We start from the raw sequence: 25,092 nt of genomic DNA, 5'->3' as shown, positions 1-25,092 counted from the left end.
TTCCCTGGGCCTGAATTTTTCTCCCAAACAACGCTTCTTTAATCCTCCAAACTTCTCTCAGCTGTCACCTTCTTTAGGGAGACTTGCTTGAATTCTTGGATCCAGTGCCTCATTTCTGTCTCCCATAATCCTCCCCAGAATCTGTTGCTATCGTCCTTATCCCACTACACTGTATTTCATTTTCTCCTTGCTTGTAAACGGTGAGACCTTTGGGCTCTGCACCCATAGGACTTAAAAAAGTGTTTCACAGATACTGCATACTAATTAAATAGTGGATATATAGAAGGACTAGTTTCTCTTGCCTGGCTTTTCTATTTTTGATGATGGTAAAGCCTTCTCAAATTTATGTCTCTAATGTTGACTCCTCTCCCAAAGTACAGGAGCATACCTCTCTTTTGCAACATCTCCAGGTTTATCAAAGACAACAAGCTCTAAGCAAAGTTCTTGTTTCCTTTGTCTACCATTCCCCATCTCAGTAAGGACACTGCTATTTACCCAAATGCTCAGGGAACAGACCTTGGAAGCATCCTTAATTTTTTTTCCCACTCTGCATCAAATCAATGAAAAGTCCTCTAAAGTTTACCTTACCATAAACAGATTCTGGCTATTCTTTATCTTCCCTAACAATATTACATTAGTTCAAGTGACTATCATCTCGTGCCTGGAGTCCTGCAAGTTCATGCTTGCTCCTCTACAAATGATTCTCGACAAAGACCAGAGGCCCTTAGCCTGGCTTACAAAATCCTTTGGGATTTGGCCTTTGGCTAGCTCTCTCTCTACTCATTTCCTACGAATCCTACCTTGTGGTCTCTGCTTTGCCTGCACAGGCCTCCTTGCTGCTTCTTGAACACCTCAAAGTAGGTGTCTGCTTTGAGGATTTTCCTATACCATTCTTTCTGCCTCAAATACTCTTCTTCTAGAACTTTGTGTGGGTCTCCTACTCACTCCTGTCTGGTCTTTGCTGAGAAGTCACTTTCAGAGAAAGGACTTCTCTGGTAGCATTATCTATAAAAACACCTGCCTGACCCTCTATCCTCTTAACCTGATTTTTTCCCTTTCCTCCCTGAAACTTTATGTTTCTTCAAATCATCTATTGATGATTTCTTTTCCCTACTATATATGCTCCCTGAGGATAAACTATTTATTAGGTTCTGTGCTACAGCCCAGCATCTGGAACAATTCCTGGCATTATAGAGAACCTCAGTAAATATTTATTGAATAAATTGAAATAAATCATCGTTGTTCTTGAGGACTTCAGGTCATCTTTAACTGTCCACTTGCCTTCCTTCCTGTTTGTAGTCACCAAGGCCTTTAGAGTTTTCCTTGAACTTATTCAGTTAATATTTATTGATGATGTGAAGTGTCTCTCTTAGAGTATGCCTATCATTGAGCTACTTATTTTTCACAGTTGCTGGATCACATGAGGTAATTAATGCACTAAGAACGTTGTAAACTCTAAAGCATGACACAAGCCATTTGCCTTCCAGTCGCACTGCCATGATACTAATTAATGTTACTTCCATTTCCAACCTGTACAGGAGCATCTGACTGATCTTCCTTCTTCCAAACACTCCCTAGATAATATATTCTGAACCCTGCTGCCCACTTAATCTTCTTAAAGCATTGCTATAATTATGTTCTTCTCTTACTCAAAAACTTTGACTGCTTTCCAATTCCTGACCAAATAAAAGAGAAACTCTTTGGCTTGTAATCAAGATCCTCCACAACCTGGCACCAGACGGCCTCTTCACTGTCTGCCTCCAGTCCCCAGTGAAGCTTTGGTTTTCAATTCCCTCTAGACCACTCACTTTTCCTCGGCTTACTTGGCTTTCCTCTCTTCTCCACTCACACTCTCCTTCCGTTGGAAAGGAAAGCTGCCTGCATGCCTTCCCCTTAAAAATTCACCCGTTGCATCCCCAGAGCAAAAGAACATCATGATGCTGCCCTCCTTGGGATTTTCCACTTTCAGGGTAATCTTTCTCCACTATCTGCATGTTTACAACATTTACCTTTTTCATTTACCTCTGAAGGGGCCATTCTTATCCTTCTTCCTACTTTACCTTAAAGGAGGAAGGAAGGAAAATGATGCAAGGGACACTTGTGGCATCTCTCTCCTCTTTTACCAGCCTGATTTGGAAGGCAGGGAGGGTCTGATCTCCATTTGTCCAAGCTTTTCTGACTGTTTGTTCCTTCCTTCAAAAACAGGCCATATGATTCCTTCTTTGGGAATCTGCCTGCCAACAATAGCTCATGGCTCCTGTTGCATATGGTAGGGTTCTGAAGACAGGTTGTCATCTTGCCTTTCTGAGTTGGCAGGGGTCAGGGGAGGCTTGGAAAGCCTACATTTGCTACAGGATAAATGACATTCTCCAATCTAGCCTTTCTGAATCATAAGGCTTATGTTTTGGTCTCCATGTATCTGACTGTACTTCTTAATTAGCTTTGAACTCTGAGGAGAAGAAGCAATTAATTATCACCCTCCCTTAAATTCAAACATCACCCATATGACCCTTTTTAGTACAGGTATTTATGAACTCCTTTATAGTATAGATATTTATAATGTCTTATTCAGATTTGTTACCTAATACCATAAGCATATGGAAAGAAAGACAATATCATATACTGTTATTCTTCCTAAATCTCTTTTGACTTCAGATTCATAGGCCAGAATTTATTTGCAAGGAGGTCGTAATGAGGTAATAAATTTGATACTAAAAAAATAAAATATAAATGATGAGAAATGGGCAGTTTGCTGTTGGAATTTTGGCTGATGATGAAAGCTAGCTGTAATGACAAATTATATTTTATGACAAATTCCTTCCACTGTAAAGAGCAACACTGGACACATTTCCGGGGGACTTACTTTGAGATGAACAAATGGGTCCTCTGACTATCATTTCCATTGACCACCTTCAACTATATAAGGAAGATGCTTAAAATGGGATTCACAGGTATAAGAGCATCATGGCATTTTCCTGCTCTTCCCAAGTCTGGAGAAAGGGGGAAGGGCTTCTTCCCTGAAGCCCAGTTAGGATGGTCCTCAAAGCAAACCTCGTGAGGGGTAATATCTGCCAGGAGGGTATTGACTTCTCGCCCCCGAGATTGGTGTCTTCTTCTTACCTAAAGAATTGTGAACATGTGAGGGTGGCCAAAACTGCCCGAGATGGCAGATGAGGACTTAGGGTAATGAGGGGACTGGCCAGGACTTCTAGAATTTGATAGAGCAAGCAAATCCAAGTGACCCCAATGAAGACGCTCAGACTTGAGTGGTCTTAATACAATCATACTTAGAGTGGATGTGAAGGCACTTGTGGGGGAAAAATTACATTAATACTCATGGAGTGCTTGTCCAGGACCAGGGAGGGTACATGGATTATTTTACTCATCTTCCCAATGATCCTAAAAGTGGTACTTTCATTCCCATTTTACAGATGAGAAAATAGAGGCATGAAGAAGCTGTTTATTTGCCCAAGATCATAGGATTAGCACTGTTTATAACTGGTGTTTAAAGAGGCAAATCCTTGTATATACTTCTTTGGCTTCAACACCATGTACCTATTGGCAATACACAAATTTATTACTTTCAGCTCTGTTCTCCCCACACTCTCTTGAACTCAAGTCTTGTATATCCAGCTCCTTACTTGATATCCACATCTGGGTCTTTAAAAGACAATGGAAAGCTAATATATAGGAATTGAAAGTTCTTGATATTAAACTATTCCCATTTCTGTCCTCCCTGTACTTAATCCAGATTGTCCCTATCCCATACACCCAGTTCATGTAGGCCTTGAACCCATTGACTTCTTTTAATTTCTACTGCTAACTTCTTTGTTCATGGCACCTTTACCTCCTTGCCTTTATTCTTCCCTCTTCAGTCCTCTCTGCAGTAGATACAAAATTCTTTTCATCCCCCTCCATTTGTCTTACATTTCTCTGAGAATAAAAGGCAAACTCCATACCATGAAGCTTTGCAAGGCCTGCTTTCTCCTCCCCTCCCATGTCTCCCCCCATTTCTCACTGGTCGTGAGCAGTGCCAGCCTCCTTTCTGTTCCTCAGGAGCCCTAGCACTTACTTTTCTCTCTGCCTAGAATTCTCTTTCCCACCATTTTGCATGGAGACATCATCCTCATCCTTTAGATCTCTGCTCAAGGTCACCTTCTCATTGCTACTCTTAGTTTCTTCATCCCTTCCCTTGTTGCCTTTTTTTCATAGCCCTTCAAACAATTTTAAGAATCTTGTATATTATTTTTTGAGTTGTTTTTTGGATGCATTCATTTCCACTTCCTTCCCCCAACTAGAACATAAGCTCCCCGAGAAAGGGGCCTTACTTACCTTCTTGTGCATCACTGTATTCCCAGAATCGAGCACATTGCCTAGTATATAAAAGGTGCTCAGCAAATATTTGTTAAATAAATGAATTAATATTTCAGTAAATGCTTGTTATATGAAAGAATAAAGAGAGAACCAGGTGTCAGATATCATATCCTGGATATGACTTTTTAACCAGAGAAGTTTGGAAAGTATACCATGGAAAGTATGATAGTTATCATAACTAAGCAGACTGCCACTTTTGGAGATACCTAAAAGGTACACATATCACCTATCCTTGTTCCTATATTCAAGAAATGTTTTCTATTTTCTCATGTTTTAGGCACTAGGTTAGTGGCTGGGGATAAAATGAAATAGGCACATTTCCTGTTCCAAAACTTTGGTGAAGCATTCCTCTCTGGACAGGAGTAAAGATAATTGGGGTGGGGGTAGGAATTGGAGCAAATCTTCAGTAACCTCTCTGCTCTACAATATCTACAAGATGCCGGTTTTTTTTTTTCATCTTAAATAAAATGCACAAGAAAAGCATAAAAAGAGTCTTTGAGGAATAGCAAAATTCCCATTCTTTAAAGATAAGAATTAACAATGAGAAATTGGAGCAGAGTTTCAGCTAGAGATCACTTAGCTGTTGGGATGCTAACTTTCCTCACGTGAAATGTGTAAGTTGCCAGTGTTAAGGCTAAATGTTAGAGCTTAATACACTTAGCCATCTAGAAATGACAACAGCCCTGTTACGCAATACTTCTGCCAATATCAACTTGCAAAGCGAGGGGACATTCAAGAATGGAGAGCACAGTGTGGTTGGAAAACCTTGATGAGTGCCCTTATTCTGTTCCTACCAACTCATTAGCCTTGAGGATGTTACTTAACCTTTTCAGTGCCAGTTGACTCATCTAGATATTGGGGATTAAAAAAAGTGTATATCTCATGACATTGTTGTAGACTAAATTAGCTAATCCATATAAAATGTTTAGCATAGTGCCTGCCATCTAGCAAACAGAATAATGTTAGCTAATGTTGAAATGACTGGGGGGAAATTACAGTACCATCGACTTCACAAGGTTGTCATGAGGAGTGATTAATGTTTGTCTGTGTATATGTGTGAATATCTACTGTGGCGTTTGGAACAGTAAGTCTGTCAAGAGTTGTTGGATAAGCTAATGTATTGGAAAAGCTACAAAGTGTGGATTGCTGTAAAAAATACTTTTGATTCTTACTTTATTATTTTTCAACAAAAATAAATTAGTTAAAAATATTTGTATGAAAAACTAAAAAGGATGCTCAAAACTTTCCCTACCAACCAGGTATGATATTTAGCATATTTACTAATCAGTAGGGTCCAGGTTTGCTCAGAACCAGGTATGGCCAGAAGTCATCTGTTCCTGATGTTTCAGATCAGTCTTGAGGCAAAATTTGTCTCCTCTGAGAGTCCTGGCTCTGCCTCCTACCTTTCCCAGGACAGGCATTGGGTGTTTTGAAAATATGTATTTTACACACACATTATATATCCACACGTGGTGAGAACACAGAGTTGTTACCATCTTTGTGTTACTATTTGTCACTAAGTCTTCTCCTTTCTAGTTTAACATCTCAACCTACAGTTACTCCTCAGCTGTCAGTCATTTTGCCACCTTTGAAGGTTTTCCTTGGAAATAGATAACAAGAACTGGTACTCCTTCATGTTACCATATGTGATAGTTAATTTTATGTGTCAACCTGGCTGGGCCACTGTGCCCAGATATTTGGTCAAACATTATTCTCAATGTTTCTAGGAGGTATTTTTCTTGGAAAAGATTAACATGGAAATAGTGGACTCTGGGTAAAGCAGATTGGCTCTCTTTAATGTGGGTGGCCCACATCCAATCAGTTGATGGCTTTAATAGAAAAAGATTGACCTTACCCATGCAAGAAGGGATTCTGCCAACAGATCATCTTTGGCTTTGAGCTGTAACTCTTCCCTAGGTTTCCAGACTGTTGGCCTTCCCATCAAATTTTGGGCTCACTAAGCCTCCACCATTGTATGAGTCAACTCCTTAAAATACAGCAATAGATAGATGAGTAGATAAGTAGATTTAAAGATAGATTATGATGATTAGAGGGAGACAGATAATAGAGTCAGAGACAGAGACTAAGACAGAGACAGAGACGGCTCATTGGTTCTATTTCTCCAGAAAGCCTTGGCTAATATATTTTATGAAAAGCGCTTTCATATAGGCTATGCAGTAGGTGGATTATAAAAGTCTTTTGTGCCAATCAACTCATACATCCTTTCCAAACTTCTTTCACCTGAAAAGGAAATAAACATTTGTGATCCCTCCTCCACTTCTCTTCATTAATTTCCAAATTCCAAACCCCATAGCGGCCACTGATTTTTCCTGATATCTGGTATGTCAATATAGATCTTAAAAGAGTTACACAAAGATATGCTATGCCTCAATTCATTAATAGCACCTGTAAAAAAATAATTAGTGACCAGGAACGTATTTATTCCCCAACTTTCTCTCTGATCTTCAAATAAGTTGCTTTTATTCAAATAATGCAGGCTTTCTAACCTACCAGTTATAAATATTATTACTAAAGTGGATTTGAAATTCAGCATCAAATCTGCAGAGAATGGTGAGGATTCTGTTGGAATAAAGATGACTAATAATGTATTATCAAGAGCAGCAACAGCTAAGGCTGATGCAATTGGCAAGTCACCCACGTATTTCCAAAAACAGACTGCCTTGTTTAGATCCGTGATGTAATACTATCACCCTCCTGATGTGGAACTCTCTGGGTCTTCTCTTTGACCCAGTTCACAGACAGCATTGCTCTTAGGCAAACAGCCCTTGGTTAGGATGAGGAGTGAATAGGAGAACAGTACATGTTGGCCGTATTCTTTCTCTCCTTTCAAGTCTAGTTTATGTAGGGCTTAGTCTGGGGACAGAGCTGCTTCAGATCATAGGCACCTGTGAACCCAGATTTTAAAATAGCAAAATTGTTTTGGGCTTGCTGGAAAACACCTGTTACCTGATGAGAATCCTGCCACCCCATTCCACCTCTTCCTCTTCTCTAGTCCCTACTTGGGGCTGCTCTGAGGCCTTCCCACAATAATGTTTCAGTAGAGTGGAGGTCCTCAGAGCCCTACTTTGGAGTTAGTGCTGGCCTCTCTTCTGATTGGTCAGCATCTCTGGTGAGCTTGCTTTCAGCTCCTTATAGCACCCATTGTAAGCTTTTCCTTGGAGCCACAATCCAGCCCCGTCCATCTTACCTGGCTATACAGAGACAAAAGACCACTAACTCTGTAACACCCCCTCAAAACACCTCTAGGTTCAGACCTTTTTTCCCCCTCTTCTATGAATTAGTTTCCTGGATTTTTCCCTAGGTCAGTTTCCCTGCTTAGATGGCCGATCCTAAGTTTGCCACCTTCTCCAGGTCCTTGCTCATTTGGTGAAAATAAATACATGATGTTTTCTTCATTTACTATTTTATGGCAATTAGGCTTTTTGGTCCCAGAGTCTGCTCTGCTAAGTTTATGGCTGACAGGACTTTTATGTAATTCGGATGATTGATATCTATATATTTATGAAAGCTACATTGGTATGTTTGGACGAGGGCAGCTATTAGAATGACAGAAAGAAAAACAGATGAACAAAGCTGAGAACAAAAGATTAAAACGTGAAGCATTGGTAGGTGGAGAGACTGAGAATTCTTTGCTATTTGTATTGGATCTATATAGATCATAGGTATTTTATCATATAATCATATATATATATATATATATATATATATATATATGAATATTCTGTTTCTTTTTCTCTGGCCGAACCCTCACTAATATTTCTCCTCCCTCTGGATTTTCAGCTCTTCCATCAACTCTGTAATTGGTTCCCTGTATTCAATTCCTTCTATATGGAAGAGTGGGTTTTCTTCCCCTGCTGAGCCCTCACTGGTACAGCATATTTGAAAGAAGCTTTTTGAAGGACATTGTTTAGAGTCTATGCCGATATTGCTTTAAAAAATTGAGGGGGGTGGAGCACCTGGGTAACTCAGTTGGTTAAACCTTCAACTCTGGTCATATCTCCAGGTGCTGAGCCCCAAGTCCGGCTCCCTGCTCAGCGGGGAATCTGCTTCTCGCTCTTTCTTTGCCTCTCCCTCTTCACCCGTGCTAGCTCTCTCTCTTTCAAATAAATAAATAAAACCTTTGGGGGGAAAAAAAACCTGATGTGGGTATATAATTTATGCTTGAAGAGAGTTTTACAATTTGCAAAGTGCTAGTACAAATTATATCATGTAATGATCTCTCCCTATTTATCTGAGGGAGCTGTATATTCGAGTGCTGCCCTTCACTGAAGACAATGAGCCGCAGAGAAGTTCAGTAATTCAACCCATGTCATGTATCCATGTATCCGGGAGGTAGAGGACTTGTAGTTTGAGCCCTGCTTCCTGACACCAAATTGGGTATGATTTCTAACACTCCTTGTGACCACAGGAATGGCTGCTGAGTGTGGGATTTGAGAACACAGACTATTTGTGTGAATGTGGGCAAGTTATTTGCATTATCTGTGCCTCGTTTGCATACCTATAAGATAACAGAATCCATTTAATGAGTAGATTTTGGGGACTAAGGGATCACGTGTATAAAGTACTAGAAAATTAATTGATAGCAGCATCTAATAATTCCACAAAAATTTAGCTATTATAGCCATAGTAATAGATGTCATTTCATATCACATAAGATTTGCACTGAAAATTTGTTTGATGAAAGGTCATTGTTAGCATTGTGTGGTCAGTGGAATGGTGGCTGTCCATGATGTTGGTCACCAGTCTTGAATAAGATAAAATTTTGAAACTTTTTTTATTAATTTAATATTGCTCCAACATCCAACAACATAATCAGGGAGCTCATTTTATTCAATTGTATCATTTTGATTTACAGAAGTATCAGCCTGTGGTAGACTGGGGAAAGAAATTTCCTCCACAGGATAGTCTGGGAAACACCGGTGTAGGAAAACTCTTTCATCTTAGGGGACCCCTAAGATTTAAGCTACCAAAGTCAAGAGAAAAGGGAGAAGTAGGAGTGAAGAGCCAAGAGGAGCATGGGATGAATTTTGAAAGGCCCTCAGAGGTTTTCAATGGAGGTAGATGTCAAGAGATGCTTTAAATCCCAGGTCACAGACTAAAACCCTCTAAGCAGCCAGATGGGTAACAAAAATGCATAAATGTGTCTAAAAATAGTCCTCTTTATTTTCATTTGAAATGTGTAGGAATATTTTTCTTGTTTTTCTCCAACTATGTGGCCTTTCCTCCAATTGTTTTCTCAATTTTTAATGGAAATATTTACATAGAAATAGTTCAATTTCCTTTAAACTCTTTTCTGAAAAAGTGTTATGCTTGATAATAAATGACAAACTGACTCTCAGCCAAGTGCACTGGACAGGATTCTGGTTTCTGCCTTGTATTACGCCATCTGGATCATCTCCGGGACTGTGATTGTGATGGGTCATCGCTCTCATGATTAGGTTATGTCATATAGCACACTTGACTTTAAGGAAGGGAAAGTAACCTGGGTGGGGATGAACTAACGAGGTGAGTTCTTAAAGGGGACTGAACTGCCTTAGAGGGAGATCAGAGGCATGAGTGGGATTTAGTGTGCGGTAAGTTCTCCTTTTCTGGCTTTGAAGAGGTAGGAGATCACGTGGTGAGAGGTTCAGAAAGCCAGTAAGAACTGAGAGAAACCCTGCTCCAAACCAGGAAGAAAATGGAGAGCTCAGGCCCAAAACCACAAAGAAATGATTTGGCCACATATGCTTGGAAGAAGATTCTAAGTTCCAGATGGGAATGCAGCCTGGCTGACATATTGATGTTGGCTTTGTAAGACCCTGAGCAGAAAATGCAGTCATGCCCGGACTGGACTTCTGACCCACAGAACTGTGAGCTAACATGTGGGTGTTGTTTTAAGCTTCTAAATTTGTGGTGATTTGTTTCATGACAATAGAAATCAAATGTAGCTAGGAAATCTAGATAGCAGAGTCAGAGGAAAGGAGAAACACTGAAGGGCTCTTGTATGGTCCAAAAGGAGTAGCCACCATTTGATCCCAATCCCACGTTGCATATGAAAATATGGACTCCATGTTGGCAGACTTTCGGTATGCTCCAGATAATCCAGGGATCTGGATTCTTGTAGGGAAAAGCATGAATGTGAATACAGGCAGTTCTGAAACACACACACACACACACACACACACACACACACACACACTAAGGTCAAGCAAAACACATTCATGCCCTGAATTTGCAGAATGACAGTTTGCTAGGTAAATTTCTCAGTGGTGTGTGGGTATGTTTCCCTAAAGTTTCAAGTTTCTTTTCTAGATTGTTAATTGCCAAATAAAATTCAAGGTCTGACATGGGAGATGCTTTATTATAACTGGTTCTTAATATCTGTTGAAAACTTTCTTGGCTGGGAAGTCGGTTTTCCTTTCCTTTGGTTTAAATGTATATGAAGAAACGATATCTCAGAGAATCCAACACTTCTACCCGAATTATCCTGCAGTCTCAAGAATTTGTGCTTAAAATAGAATGTGTGCATGTGTGGAGTAAAATAATGCCTCTAATATATCCACGACTCTTTAATGTTAAGCTGAAAATCTCTTAAGTTCTTTATGTTGTTTCAGAGTCTTCGTGAGGTTGACATTTGTTATTAAAATAGCTTTTTACTCATCACCTTGTACTACTATTATTTGTTATTACATGCTGCCCTCTAGTGAAAGAGCAGAACGGCTGTGCTGGGGATTTCAGATTTTGTGCTTTTTGCATCTGAATTTCGGTTAAGTATTATGATTCTCCCAAATTACAGAAAACTTCAGTCTATAAACATTGGTATAGGAAAGATTTCCTATAAATAGAGAGTCTATATAATAGACATTTTAAAGTCTTTTTTTTTAACAGACAGAAAGTTAATTTGTTAGATTTTTGGAGGACTAAAATAAAATTCAAAGCATGTTATTTATTTTTAAAAGTCTTTTTTTTTTTTTAAGATTTTATTTATTTATTTGACAGAGAGAGATCACAAGTAGATGGAGAGGCAGGCAGAGAGAGAGGAGGAAGCAGGGCTGAGCAGAGAGCCCGATGTGGGACTCGATCCCAGGACCCTGAGATCATAACCTGAGCTGAAGGCAGCGGCCTAACCCACTGAGCCACCCAGGCGCCATACTTACACATAGCTTGCTTTGTCTTGGAAACTGGTATGTTTCATTTGTTAGAGATGTGGAAGTTCTGAAAAAAAGAGGACGTTTCTGGAAAAAAAGTCTTCATTAGTTTGAGTATTTATTTGAAGAAAAGCGTTCCAGTTCCACCAGGCTCCACCCTAGAATTTTCTAATATTCATACCCTTGCCATCATTCCTGTGCTCAGTTCTGGGGATTTGTTTGTTTAATTTCTCAGCAAAGTACTTAGGATTTGAAGTTCCCAACATGAAAAGCAGGTCACCTATGCAATAAGATTCATAGACTCCTAGCATTTCCCTCAGTTAGAAGAAATGACCTCAGACTTTTACAAAATGTACCTCTCTCGGTTTATAGGATAAACATACACCCAAATGGGCCATGTGGTTTCCCCTGGTCCTCCGGGCTTCTTCACAGCTGAGCTGAGCTAAGCTGAAATATCTTGATGGCCACTGAGCCTCCTAGACACTAGGATGTATTCCTTGTTCTGGAGAAGAGAGCTTGATAAGGCTGGGCTGGGATGAGAAAGAGATGCAGTGTAGTAGCAGGAGCGAGATGACCCTGGTCAGAGAGGAGACTTCAGCACTGCAGCATCTGGGATAGTCTGGGGCCTATGAAGAAGTGTGTATTAGCAGCATCTTATTCACTTAGCCTTGCGGGTCCCCATCCTCATCTCCACCCAGGGCATGCAAAGCAAAGAGAGAAATGACTGAAATTATAGGGCATGCATCTGCTATCGCTCACAAGTGGGGTTGGCCTCAGCAGGGATGTTGAGCTCACAGACTGACAGTTTGCTTGAATGGGGTTGGGCCCAAACTACCCTCATTGACTCCTGAAAAGCCCTTTTCTATACAAATCAAAAATTTTTAAAAAGTAGTTAAAAGCAATTTAATATTAGCCTAATCATTACTAGTAATTATGGATAGTTAATATATGCTTAAAATAGATTAATAATTGTTATTAGCCTTTTCACAGCAGTAAAATCACAGAACGTCATCACAGATCAACAAATCAAGCAATTCACTGGGAAACTAAAATAGTTCTGGAATCATCTGCAACAACCAGCATCATTTTCAATATATTTAAACCAACATTGAAAGAATTTCAGGGCAAAATGGCAATATTCTTACTAATCATGGAAGAGTTTGACATATCTCTTTTTACAATCTGATAAATAAGGCAGATAGATTTTTTTTAAGGATTAAGGAGATTTGGAGAATACAATAAGTAGGCATTAAAAAAACCCTTATACCATCAGTTAAAGAATAAATGTATACAAAGCCACAAATACCTGGTCTCAGCAAATACCTGAAACAAATACATTATAGACTTTGTTTTTCCACTAAATGCAGTCATGTTAGCAATCAATACTATAATAATCTCTATAGTTTTAAAAATGAAAAAAATAATAATTAATGATGTGTACCTCAAGAACAAATTATAGTAAAATTACAAAATATTTAGGGTTGAATAACAATAAAAACGCTACAAATAAAAGATAATAGGGTTTAGCGATTGTAATACTTTAATTTATGTAATTAATACATTTATTAGACAGAGGAAGAAAGGAAAATTACAAATAAAGCTATTTAATTCAACAAGCTAGAAAAAGAGTGGCAGAATAAACCCAAAGCAAGAGAGGAGGGTAGTGCCAAAGATGAGAACAGCTGCCCACCACTTAAGATGACTTATTGTAGAAGATGATACCACCTCTTGTGTCCTACATAGGACTTGGTGACTGGACCACCTTTTGGGATCAGAACATGACCGGGCAAGCTTCTCTTCAACCACCACTGTTTCTCTTAATGAGACATGGATTGAAATATGCCAGTGCCTTGACTATATCCACCATTGCCACACCTGACCCAAGACATCTGAGGACACTGGGGAGTCTTGAATGCAAAACACAGTATGTGTTGGAGCCTGGAAGGGAGACCCGTGGACTCATTTCCTACTGTAATTGCCAGCTGGGAGCTCAAATGTCTCACTCAGAATACTGAGAGTGGCATTATCTTCAAATCCAGGACTGTGTAGAGGATTAAATTTACTAAGACACCAGTGGGCTCTCAAACATCCCACGGATCGGGCTCTTGGAATGTGGTTCAAGGTAATATGCATCAAACTCTGGCCACCTTTTGAGAGCCTAATAAGCACTCTGGACAGGGCTAGGAGTGAAAGACCAAGAGGCAGCAGCAGCAGAAGCCGGTCCTGATCGATTCCTTCTAGGAAGGGGGAAGGCAGGAATGTGTCCCAGGGCTGGGCTTCCTTGGAGGTCATCTGAAATCCTGTAAGGGGCCGAGGGCACTTATGGTCATGGATTGGAGACTTTGCTGTCAGACAAGCAAGCACCTGCAGTTTTGCCATAGGGCTTGGGTTTCCTGTGCCACTGGGACCTATGGGAGCAAAGACCCATATGACCTCCCTTCTGCAATTTTATTTTTTGGCAAGGTTTGGGTGACCTTGGGAACAGTGGTCCCACATTGTCTTCCAACTCTGATAGTCACTTACCTTTGGTATTTTTGTAACTGAATCCCTTTCCAACAGGAAAAAGGATGCTACAACCTATGTACAGTAGGCTTCAAATAAAGTTCTAAAGGAACAATTCTGGAACAAACACATAAAACAAAACCAAAAATAAACAACAAAAAAAATCCCACCAAACTTGAATAATGGCAATATCATGGGGATATTTGTAGACCCAGGGGAACTACTTTGGATGCTACATAAAACCTTGTACACAGATGCCAAAAAAGTGTATTAAGTTATTATGTTTTAAATCTTATTTAAAATAGCCTACCCACATAGGCTATTTTTTCAGAAATCTTAATAATCACATTTTACCTACTTATAATGCTTGCTGATATCAGGATCTGCTCTAAGACATCCACACATACAACACATTCATTCTCCTAGCAATCCTAGGAGGAATGTATTCTTGCTCTCTCCATTTTCCTTGTAAGCAACTTGCCCAATGCCATACAGCTATCCAAGTGGAGAAAGTAAGGTTCAAACCCACATGGTCTGTTTTGGGAGCTTGGTTCTGAACCAACTACTTACACTGCTTCTGATGATGTCATGTACTCACAGGATATTTCCAAATTCAAACTGATACAAGCAATCTTTAGAAACAGCTCCAATTTAGGTGAGGACCATGAGCTTCTCTTCACCCCGCCTCCACTGAATGCCATGTAGATCTTCCATTTCTCAGGAGAAGTGTATCAGATAGGGTTCCTTTTCGGAAAGCCACAGAAACAAATGCTGGTGATGATCATCTAGAAGGGGATTTCGTTGGAGGGATTCCAACAGACAGATATCCTGTCTACTGGGGGAAAGGGATGGGGAAGCTGCTGGCATGGCTCAAAATTCAGGTACGGGTTGCTGGGATAACAGGCTCCATTCTGTATGAGTCTTGGGAGCATAAATCTGATTTTCCAAGTTCAGGTCCTGTGTCCTCCCAGTGGCTGTGCAGAAAGGGGTGTGAAAGGTTTGCTGAAGGAGGCTTTGGGTCTTCCACTGGAGAGAAAAAGTGTGGAACTTGCAGGGGAAGGGAAGGACCTCATGAGCTACCACAGCACAGAATGGGAGAGAGGTGAGCGTGAATGGGGAAGAAGAGGGAGTCAGAAGAAACTGACTTGAAAATAATCACAAGAGAACAAGTAGGTGGTAGTATAAGACTTAAACTTGGTTAAGAAGAGAGCCTGGGGAAAAAAGGCAAGGTTTAGGAGGATGACATAACAGGAGTTTTCTTTTTCTTTGTTCTCCCCTGTTCTTCAGGTTCTGAGCATCACCTCCCGCCCCAGGTCCATCTGGGCAACTCTGAGAGTTACAGCTTGTCTACTTCCACGTGGATTTTCTGGCCTGAAGACTCTCAACTGCTGACCTCTCCTCTCAAATCCTAAATCTCATCTCAGTATCATTTCGTTCCCAGTGTTTTCAATCCAAAATCATTTTACATTTGATAGAGACCACAGAAAGTATCGTTTATCTTTTTAATGTAAATGTAATTTCCGAAGCAGACCATGCCCCTTGATTATAGGCAAAATCAAACCTAATATTAGTTTGGATTTATTTTACTGTTAATATTATTTACCTTCTAAAAACAGACTAACCCCAATTAGCATTGTGAATTGTCTGCCCTGTAATGACCAGATATCCCATTCTATTGCATTACTGAAATCATTTGCATAGTAATTATGGTTTAGCTTTATGCGTAATTGGAATTGTTTCCCTCCTGGTAATGTTGTGCAATGGTCTCTCATTAATCACATGGAAAACCTTGCCAGATGGCAGAATTAAGGAAGTACAGTCATACACTCCCACTTAAACTCGTGGTCATTGTAAGTTATAAACCAATGATTCAGTTTGCTCCATTGTCTTCCCTCTGTTTTTTAGTTTTTAAACCACTCATGCAATGGAAAAACAATTTAAATTGCAAATGTGATAAGTCCATAGAAATTTTATTTGAAAATTCGAGTGTGAATTGCCTATCTTGTTCCTCCCCTCTTCTAGATTTCTCCCTCCTCCAATAGGACAAATGAAGCTTGAAAACAAATACCATAGGCTATTAAGGCAATTGAGACATACTTATCTATTCATGTGTGTGTGTGTGTATACTCTGTGTTAAGTAAACTAAATGTAGTATAGGAAAACCTGGACTTGCATAACAAAACAAAACAAAACTGGAGATGTAAACTTCACTTTATAAAAGGATTCTTTAAAAAAAATCTTCAAAAAATATTTTCAGGGTCACCTGGGTGGCTCAGGCATTAAGCGTCTGCCGTTGGCTTGTCATGATCCCAGGGTCCAGGGAGGGAGCCCCACATCAGGCTCCCTGCTGAGTGGGAGGCCTGCTTCTCCCTCTTCCCCTCCCCCTGCTTGTGTTCCCTCTCACTGTGTCTTTCTCTGTCAAAAAAAAAAAAAAAACTTAAATATTTTCAAATCCTAAGTGCCCCCGTACAATTAAAATATCATTTAATTTGTAATTTTTTAATTTTTTTTTCAGAAAGATTAAGTCAGTGAAACAATCTGAATTCATGTACATCCATATACATGTGTGTGCCCCCAGGTGCACACACGCCCATATGCATATATCTCACTTAAACATTGAAGGAAGATGGTATAATGGAAAGAACGCAGGTGTGGAACCAGGCAGAGCTGGTCCACCTGCAGTTGCGACTCCATGTAAGTCATTCTATTTATTTGGGCTTTAGTTTCCTTATCTGTGCAATGACATTAATGATAATCTATCAGTATTAGCTGGGATACAGCTTGACACTTGTAGTGGAGACCTCAAAGCAGAATGCAAGACAGAGGGATGTCATGCACCTCATAAACAGCTTAAGTCAGAAACTCATGCTCCCTCTATCTTGTTGTTCCTCATCTCTGAATGGTGGGAGGAAGAAAGGAAGGAAAGATGAAAGGAAGGGAGGGAGGGAAGGTAAAAGCACCCCTAGTTTTGAACAGCCTGCCTGGAAGTTGCACAGACCACTTCTGTTTACACCCACTGGAGAGAACCTGGTGATGTAGAGCCTGGTGATCAGCCTAGCTGCAAGGGAAATAGAGCATCAACAGCTTTCCTTTGTTGTTTTTGGTTTACTTTGTTCACTTTATGCTCATTTAAAACTAGGGATGGCTCCATTACTAAGGAAGAAGGGAGAATGGATGTTGCAGGATGCTTAGGAGTCTGTCACCCCATGCCGTGTGGTAGTTTGGAGAATTCAATGAGATAACGATGCCTGATGCAGTCCATATTCAAAATAAATCCCTTTGCATACCCATATTCATCACAGCACTATTTGCAATGGCCAAGAGGTGGAAGCAGCCCTAATGTCCATCAGTGGGTGATGGGCAAACAGAGCCTGGTATATACATATAAGAGACTTATTCAGCCCCGAAAAGGAAGGATATCTTGACACATGTTACAATGCGAAGGAATTTCACGGACATTATGCTAAGTGAAATCAGCCAGTCACAAAAAGAAAAATAGTAAATGATTCTGCTTCTACGAGGTATGTGGAGTAGTCAAAATAGAGACGGAAAGTAGGATAGTGGTTGCTGAGTGCTGGAGGAAAGGGAGTGGGGAGCTGTTGCTTCATGGGGACAGAATTGTCGTTTTGCAGGAGGAATATAGTACTGTGGGTGGATGGTGGTGATGCCTGCAGGTCAGTGTAAAGGTACTTAAAACCACTAAGTGGTATACTTCACAATGGTTATGAAGTAACCACTGGGCCTCATCTCAGCTTTGATTTGCACCGTAGAACTCTCAGCCCCTTGTCACTTCCATATTCAGCTCTTTGCCACAGGGGACCCATAGCAGACAATTAGCTCTCAACACAGCTCCCTCCTGCATCCCTCTTTGAGGATGTGTGGGGACTCTTGTGTCCCATTCTTACTGAAACTGAAGACATTTCCATCTCGGCTTTTCTGTACGGTATCAAATTTATCCCCCTTGCTCCTCCTCGATATCTCGACTTCGATGACAACTAAACATTTCAGACCTTACCTGGACACCTGATCTTCTCCCTAGAGCTGCTCTACTCCCATCTTTCCTACCTCAGATACTGTCAACTTCACTTTCCGGTTGCCTATGGCCAAGCACACTGGTGTCATCTATGACTCTTCTGTTTTTCTCCCACTTCCACATCCAGTGGGACAGAAACTTAGGCTAGCTCTGTCTTCATTTTTTTTTTTTTTAAAGAATCTAAAGAGTCAAGTTCTGGTAAGTATCAAGTTTTAGAAATGACGATTTTATTTATTTATTTAATAGAGAGAGACACAGTGAGAGAGGGAACACAAGTAGGGAGAGTGAGAGAGGGAGAAGCAGGCTTCCCATCGAGCAGAAGCCCAATGTGGGGCTCGATCCCAAGGACCCTGGGATCATGACCTGAGCCGAAGGCAGACGCTTAACACCTGAGCCACTCAGGTGCCCCCTAGCTCTGTCTTCAAATGTTTCCCAAGTTCAATGTCTTCTCCCCACATTATGGCAACACTCTGTTGGAGCTACTGGTATCTTTTGCCTGGATTACCAAAGTAGCTGCCAACACTGAGACCACCTTAGAGTCTATTCTTCCCATAGCGGCCAGCGTCATATTTTAAAAAACCCAACTGAAGACCATTCTATATAATTTACTTAGGTATCACACTTATATCTGTCTCTCTCAACTGGAAAATAAGCCTATGAGAGGAGGGAATGTGGTTTTATTCCTGATATATTGGATCAGTGTCTGTCTGATGTGCTGAAAGGCACTCAGGGATTATTTTTTTCAGTGGTGTTTCTGGGGCATCATGGGAGGACATTTCTTCCTAGAGCCCCACATGTAAGTGTGGCAATGCACCCTGCTTTTTTACTATCTCCTCATTTCTTGGATGCACCTTCCCCTCTCCCAACCAGAGCCCAGAGAGGAGAAATGAAGATACATCTGTCTCTTTGACAGCTATTTCCTGGATGGGACCAGAATGGGAGGTGGTGGATGTTTTATTCTCCCCCGTTCTTGTCTCTTAAGACACCATTTGTTATGTCCAATCCAGAGATGGCCGGTATTGGTCTTTTAAATTTCCTACATCTCATTCTCCTTTTTCTTAATCTAGCTCCATGGCTAGATTTAGTGATGAGCAGAGAGAGTCACAAGGGTTCAGGCTTATGAAATTTAGGCTGTTTAGCCTGAAATGGCATTGTTTTAAACTGGACGAAATGTAGAAAACTCAACTTCATGCTACTACTCATTAGCTGCAGTTTTGTGTCCATTTGGATGCAGAAGACAGACATTAGACAAAGAGAAGTTACTTTTCCCGCACATCTGAGTCCACACTAGTACCTGTGATGCCCCTTCAGAGACAGGCAAGGAACATAAATGAGCGAAACAAGCAGAATGTAAAAGATAAGGCAGCGATGACAGTATTTGGGAACTGGAGAACTCATTCCCTCTCCACACCTAAGGCAAGAACTACTGCTCAAAAGATTCATCCAACAAGTACTAATTTTCCACAACTTGCTGGGAACAGTCTTAGGTACAGGAAAAAGAACCCCACAGGATCAAGACCTGTATTGGGCTCTGTGATCAGGGAGGAGTCTATTTGAGATTTTTTCTCTCTCCTTCTGTCCCTTCCCCTGCTCTCGCTCTCTAAAATAAATAAATAAAACAAACCTTAAAAAAAGAAAAGCAGTTCTACTTTAGTTCTGTATTTTCTAGTTACTTAAAGAAGTCTTCAGCTATCTGGGGCTTAAACTCCTTCTAAGTGATGCAGCAATCTTGTCACAGGACTTTACCAGGGAAACCTTCACCTTGATGATTTACTGGAAGAAGCAGGGGATGGATGTTATGGAGGTAAAAAGTTAGACTATCCCCAGGACACAGTTAGTAAAGAGTAAGAGAATTCTGATTCTAAATCTCCCTGTTTTCTTTGGCCTGTAAAAGCCATTGGCAATAATTCAGCTCAAATAAATATTATTATTTATTTAAATATAAATAATTTATTTAAATTTTATTTAAATATAAATATTATTATTATTATTCAATAATAATGTTGAAGATGGTATTTATGTATTGGGAAACCATTACACCAAAAGTATGGAATCTTAGCTTCCTGTCCTGGATTTCTGACAATTTGCCTGTGAGATCTTAGACAAATCTTGTCACCATTCAGGACCTCAGTTTCCTTACCTGTAAACTGAATGAATTGTAAGAGGAGATCTTGGATCTCTTTGTGATTTCCAGCACTTGTATTTACGTCCTTTTTTGTTGTTAGACAGTAAGGGCAGAGGTCACATCTGTCTTGTTCACCATTTTATCCCAACCACTGAACAACAGTGGAACATAGTATGTCCTCAACTAATTCTTGTGGGATACTTCAATTCCGGGTCTATCTGCTTCAACTGTCATGTTGTCCTCAATCACTTGTCTCTAAATTCCCTTCATTCTTTGGTTTTCTTGGGACAACTATCAAATAATAATGGAGTGAGTTCCAATAATGCTGTCAGATTGATTCTTTCTACTTTAATCTTGGATAACTTCTCTGAGCCTCAGTTTCCTTACCTTCAAATTGGTAAAACCATTCCCACCTCAAAGAGATGTATTGCTGAGCAAATTTGATAATGAATGTGAAAATGTTTTGGTAACCCCCCAAAATTATACAAATATGAGTTATGATTATGACAATTCTGACTATTGAAAAGTTCTTGGTGTAAACAGTGAGTTCTAGGTCAAATTTAATTTTATACCCCTTAATAACAAGCATCTTGAATTATTACTAAGAGGTAATGATGACAGCGGTCTTTCTTCCTTAAATAAAAAATGGTTACTCCTTCAGGCAAAATGTGAGCACTAAAGACCATAAATAAATTATTTCTTCTTAGTATCCTAAAATATTAATGAGAATCACTAATATGATTTTTCATTCAGAACAATTGAAAGACAGTGAAAAATTCTAGGCTGGGTCCTGGAAAATGAAAAAGAAAGAAAAATCAGTCATGTTAGAACAAGTAGAAAATTATAGAAATATGTAGAAAATTAAGCATTATAAAAGACAGTACATTGTAAAAGCCATTGGCAATAATTCAGCTCAAATAAATAAAGAACAATGATGTTAGTGATAGGTCATATCACCCTTCATATCCTGCTAACATTTCAGATATAGAAAATCTACAAAAAAAAAAAAACTGAAGAGGGATTAGAATATATTATTAACAAATGAAAAGACAGAAGGAAATAATAATGAATCTGAAAAATCTTTTATATAGGATCATGAACTTCAAAAAATACAGAGATGTTACCTAATGGGAAAATCCAAGTTTTTTAACATAGGTCTAAAAATTAAGGCTGTATCACAGAAATATTTGTGTAAGACAAAGTGGATGAGAAAATGTCATGTGACATTAAGATGACTTTTACTATTGGTTGTCTTAATTGTAAGAAATAATTGATATATAAGAATCTTATTTATATATAATTTTCAAAGGGAAGGGGCATCAGAGTTGAATATATCTAAATTAATGAAATAGGTTTACCTCTAAGAAGTCCATAAAATAAAATTTCTTACATTGAATATCATCTTTTAGTGCTTTCTATTATGTGAGTGGAGACTCATCTTGACTAAAGGCCAAAAATTCACCCAATAAATACTGTTATTCCACTATTTTCTGGAAACAGTCTTAGATAAGGGATACAACTGCAAACAAGATGGATGGGACTTACTTTCCAGAAGCATCTTGCCTCATTCATTCATTCGGACAATTTGTATTGGGTACTTAGTTTTTGCCAGGCCCTGGAATCGAAGGAAAAATGTTAGACATGGTGCAGCCCTCTAGGCACTTACAGATTAGTGAGAACAGCAATTGCCATCAACAGCCTTTACTGTTTACCATGTGCCAGACACTATACTCAACAAATAACTTTTTTTTTTTTTAAAGATTTTATTTATTTATTTGACAGAGATTACAAGTAGGCAGAGAGGCAGGCAGAGAGAGAGAGGGGGAAGCAGGCTCCCTGCTGAGCAGAGAGCCCGACGCGGGACTCGATCCCAGGACCCTGAGATCATGACCTGAGCCGAAGGCAGCAGCTTAACCCACTGAGCCACCCAGGTGCCCAACAAATAACTTTTTATAATAATCATCACAGCACTTTGATAGTAGTATTACTTGATAGATGAGGAAACCAAGACTCAGAAATAATTAAACAACATGCCCAGGTACTCTAGCTAATAAGTCGCAAACCTGGGAGTTGAACCCACATCTCATCGACTCAAAGCCTACCCCCCTTAACCACTACACTGAACCATTATCCCCCTTAACCACTCCACTGAACCATTTCCTGCTGCTGGAACTGTTTCTAGGAAACACGGAGAAGTGAGGAGAACTATGGTAGTGGATACAATTATTGGCTAAGAAGCACTTCACTAAATCCACAGAGGAAGAAGAGAGAGGAAAGTCAAGGGATGGGTCTTTGGGGTCTAACATTTGTTGGACATCTATTAGCTTCAAACTGATTTACATACAGTTTCTCATTTAATTCTTTCAGTATCCTTATGAATCAGGTAATCTCCTTTGATTGATATGGACTTGATTATTTCAGGTAAAAAGGTTTTTGACTAAAAATTTCTGAGAAACTATCAAGGGTGAATACAATGAATAGGAGTTTGTTTGCCTCACACTGGTTTGGTGTTGACTCAGGAGTTCAACAATGGCAGGGTTGACATCTGGGTAATTCTTTCAGGCTTTTCTTCACAGTTGCAAGATGGCTGCCACAGCGTCAACCATTATGTCTGCAACCAAGGCAAGAGGAAGGAAAAAGGGACGGTACTAGATTATTATTATGTTTTTAATTGGAAGAGCAAAACATTCCCCAGAAGCCCTCTCAAACCCCAGAAGACTTCATTTACATGCCAGAACATTGTCACATCACCACATCAAGCTGGAAGAAAAGTTAAGAGAGTGAGTATTTAGCCTTCCAACCATACTGTGGAAGACAAAAAAGGAGATAGGGGATGAAGGTAAATACTGGATTGGCCAAATAAGAGTGTCTGCCATCATGGAAAAAAAAAAAAAAAAAAAAAAAAGAGTGTCTGCCAGAGTGTACCAGGGTTGAAGTAACTTGTACAATATTTAGCTATTCACATGCACACCTGCTGGCTTCCAAAGTGTGTGATTTCACTAAGTCACCAGTCCTGGTCAGACTCTCCTCCCAATCCATGGGGAAATTAATAAAACAGATAAGCCCTAATACCCATTCATTCCCTGGCTGTGGAGTCACAGTGATGGAGTTGTCCATGAAAGTTCTACAAGAGCAGGTATGGGAACTGGTTTAGACAAAGAAAGGACCCGAGGTGGGAGCGTTCACCTCTTCGAGGTGTGTGCCCTTCATGCAGGTCTCTGTTATCAGCAACCAACTTTGCAATCCAAGATGATGATTGTCAGGATAGGAGAGAGAAGGAGACAATTAGGGAGAAGATAACAGCTAACACTTATTGAACACTTAGCATTAGACCCCATTGTTGTCCTATTGTCACTGTCATTATTCCATTTCTTTTTCTTTTCTTTTCTTTCTTTCTTTCTTTTTTTTAATATAGGAAAAAAGAGACACAGAATTCCAGGGGTCAGATAGCTGGTACAGAGTGAAAATGAAATTCTAACCCACCATCCTAACTACTATGAATTGCTCAGTGTTGTCCAAATGGGGGAATGAAGGAGGTTCTGAGAGACCTTACCCGTCAGGGAGAATATCTCCTCTAACCTCTCACCAGATCCTGAATCTACTTCAACTGCAGGTAAATCCTGCCATGTCTTAATAATTAGGGTTTATACTGCCTTGTAATTTCATGGTTTTATTTGATTCTTAAAGCAACGTTGGAAGTTGTTTCAACAGAAGTGATATGCTGAGTGAAATTAAGTCAGTGTAGCAGGATCACACAGGAAATAAGTACTGGAGGTAGAACTGAAACTCAGGCCATTAGATTGTAGGTTCAGTGCACTTTCCACTCTACCAGAGCACCCAATGAACCTAAAGATTAAATACAAATACCTAGGAGAAGGTCAGAACAATACAGACACATGTTGTTTGAAGTAAAGTGTTGATTGAAGTAAAAGTGATCCATGACAAAATGGGAGTGGGGGAAAGAGCAGACACCGAGCCTAAGAAAGAGGAAGGTAAGAAGGTGGTAGAAGGAGGTAATACTGGAGACGCCAGAGATAGATTTTGCCAACTTCCAACTTTTGCTAGAAAAGGTATGAATGAATGTTTGGATCAAGGATGGCATGTATGTGTCCCACCACTTGCCCCTTACATCTGATGGCAGGCATAACTATTCAGTCTCAATCCCGGTATTTTCATCAACATGGAGCTGCGGGCAACTGCTATCATTCAAGTATTATTGTGTGAAATTACATCCAGTTGCCATCCCTACCCTGAAGGGTCAAAAAATAAAATTTGCAGGGTTTCAGTCAATAAAAGAAGCTCAATGTGTTCAAGAAAAGAAGCTCAATGAGAGAAATCTTGATATATCCTGAGAATACTCAGGCTTTTTTACTAAAGTAGCTAAGCCTTGGTTTCCTCATCTGTAAAACAGAGATAACAGTACTCACATCAGAGGGCTGTTGGAGGTATTAAAACTATAATCCCTACATAGCATTTGGTGTGTGTTTTTTATATTGTTGTTACTAGTACTCATTATTATTACTAGCTATATTTATTATTACTAGTTATATATTACTGGATGGCTACTGATTCTCAGCAATATCTCTAAGTACACATATGAGAAGAAAACAGAATCTATTCTCTAATTTGGTTCCCAACATAGAAACAAATTCATCCATCCATGCGTCCATTTGTTCATCACTCATTCATTCATTCAAGTTAGTGGGTACCTGCCATGTCACAGATACCTTGTTCGACATGGGAAATACGGTGATGAATAGACTGGTTGGAGTTCAGTGCCTTTCCTACAGTTAGCCTCAGGGGAATACGACTGTGTAACAGACTGCCGATTAGGATTTTTCATTACCCTCTGTTGTTGGTAACTAGGACCTGAGACTGAAAACAAAAAAATATGGAGCATTCTAAAAAGA

At 39.7% G+C, this 25,092-nt stretch overlaps 1 long non-coding RNA gene across 1 annotated transcript in view; it reads left to right on the top strand.

The window, feature by feature from the left end:
- Positions 1 to 15,775, top strand: part of LOC122890455 — a 40,436-nt gene extending 24,661 nt beyond the window's left edge. The window contains exon 3 of the long non-coding RNA XR_006381074.1: positions 15,312 to 15,775. This is a non-coding gene — a long non-coding RNA (uncharacterized LOC122890455). The remainder of the gene's footprint in view (positions 1 to 15,311) is intronic.
- The last annotated feature ends 9,317 nt before the right edge of the window (positions 15,776 to 25,092 follow it).

Source organism: Neovison vison, chromosome 11, assembly GCF_020171115.1.
Source record: "Neovison vison isolate M4711 chromosome 11, ASM_NN_V1, whole genome shotgun sequence".
Taxonomy (NCBI): domain Eukaryota; kingdom Metazoa; phylum Chordata; class Mammalia; order Carnivora; family Mustelidae; genus Neogale; species Neogale vison.
This window is presented reverse-complemented; position numbering and strand designations above follow the sequence as displayed.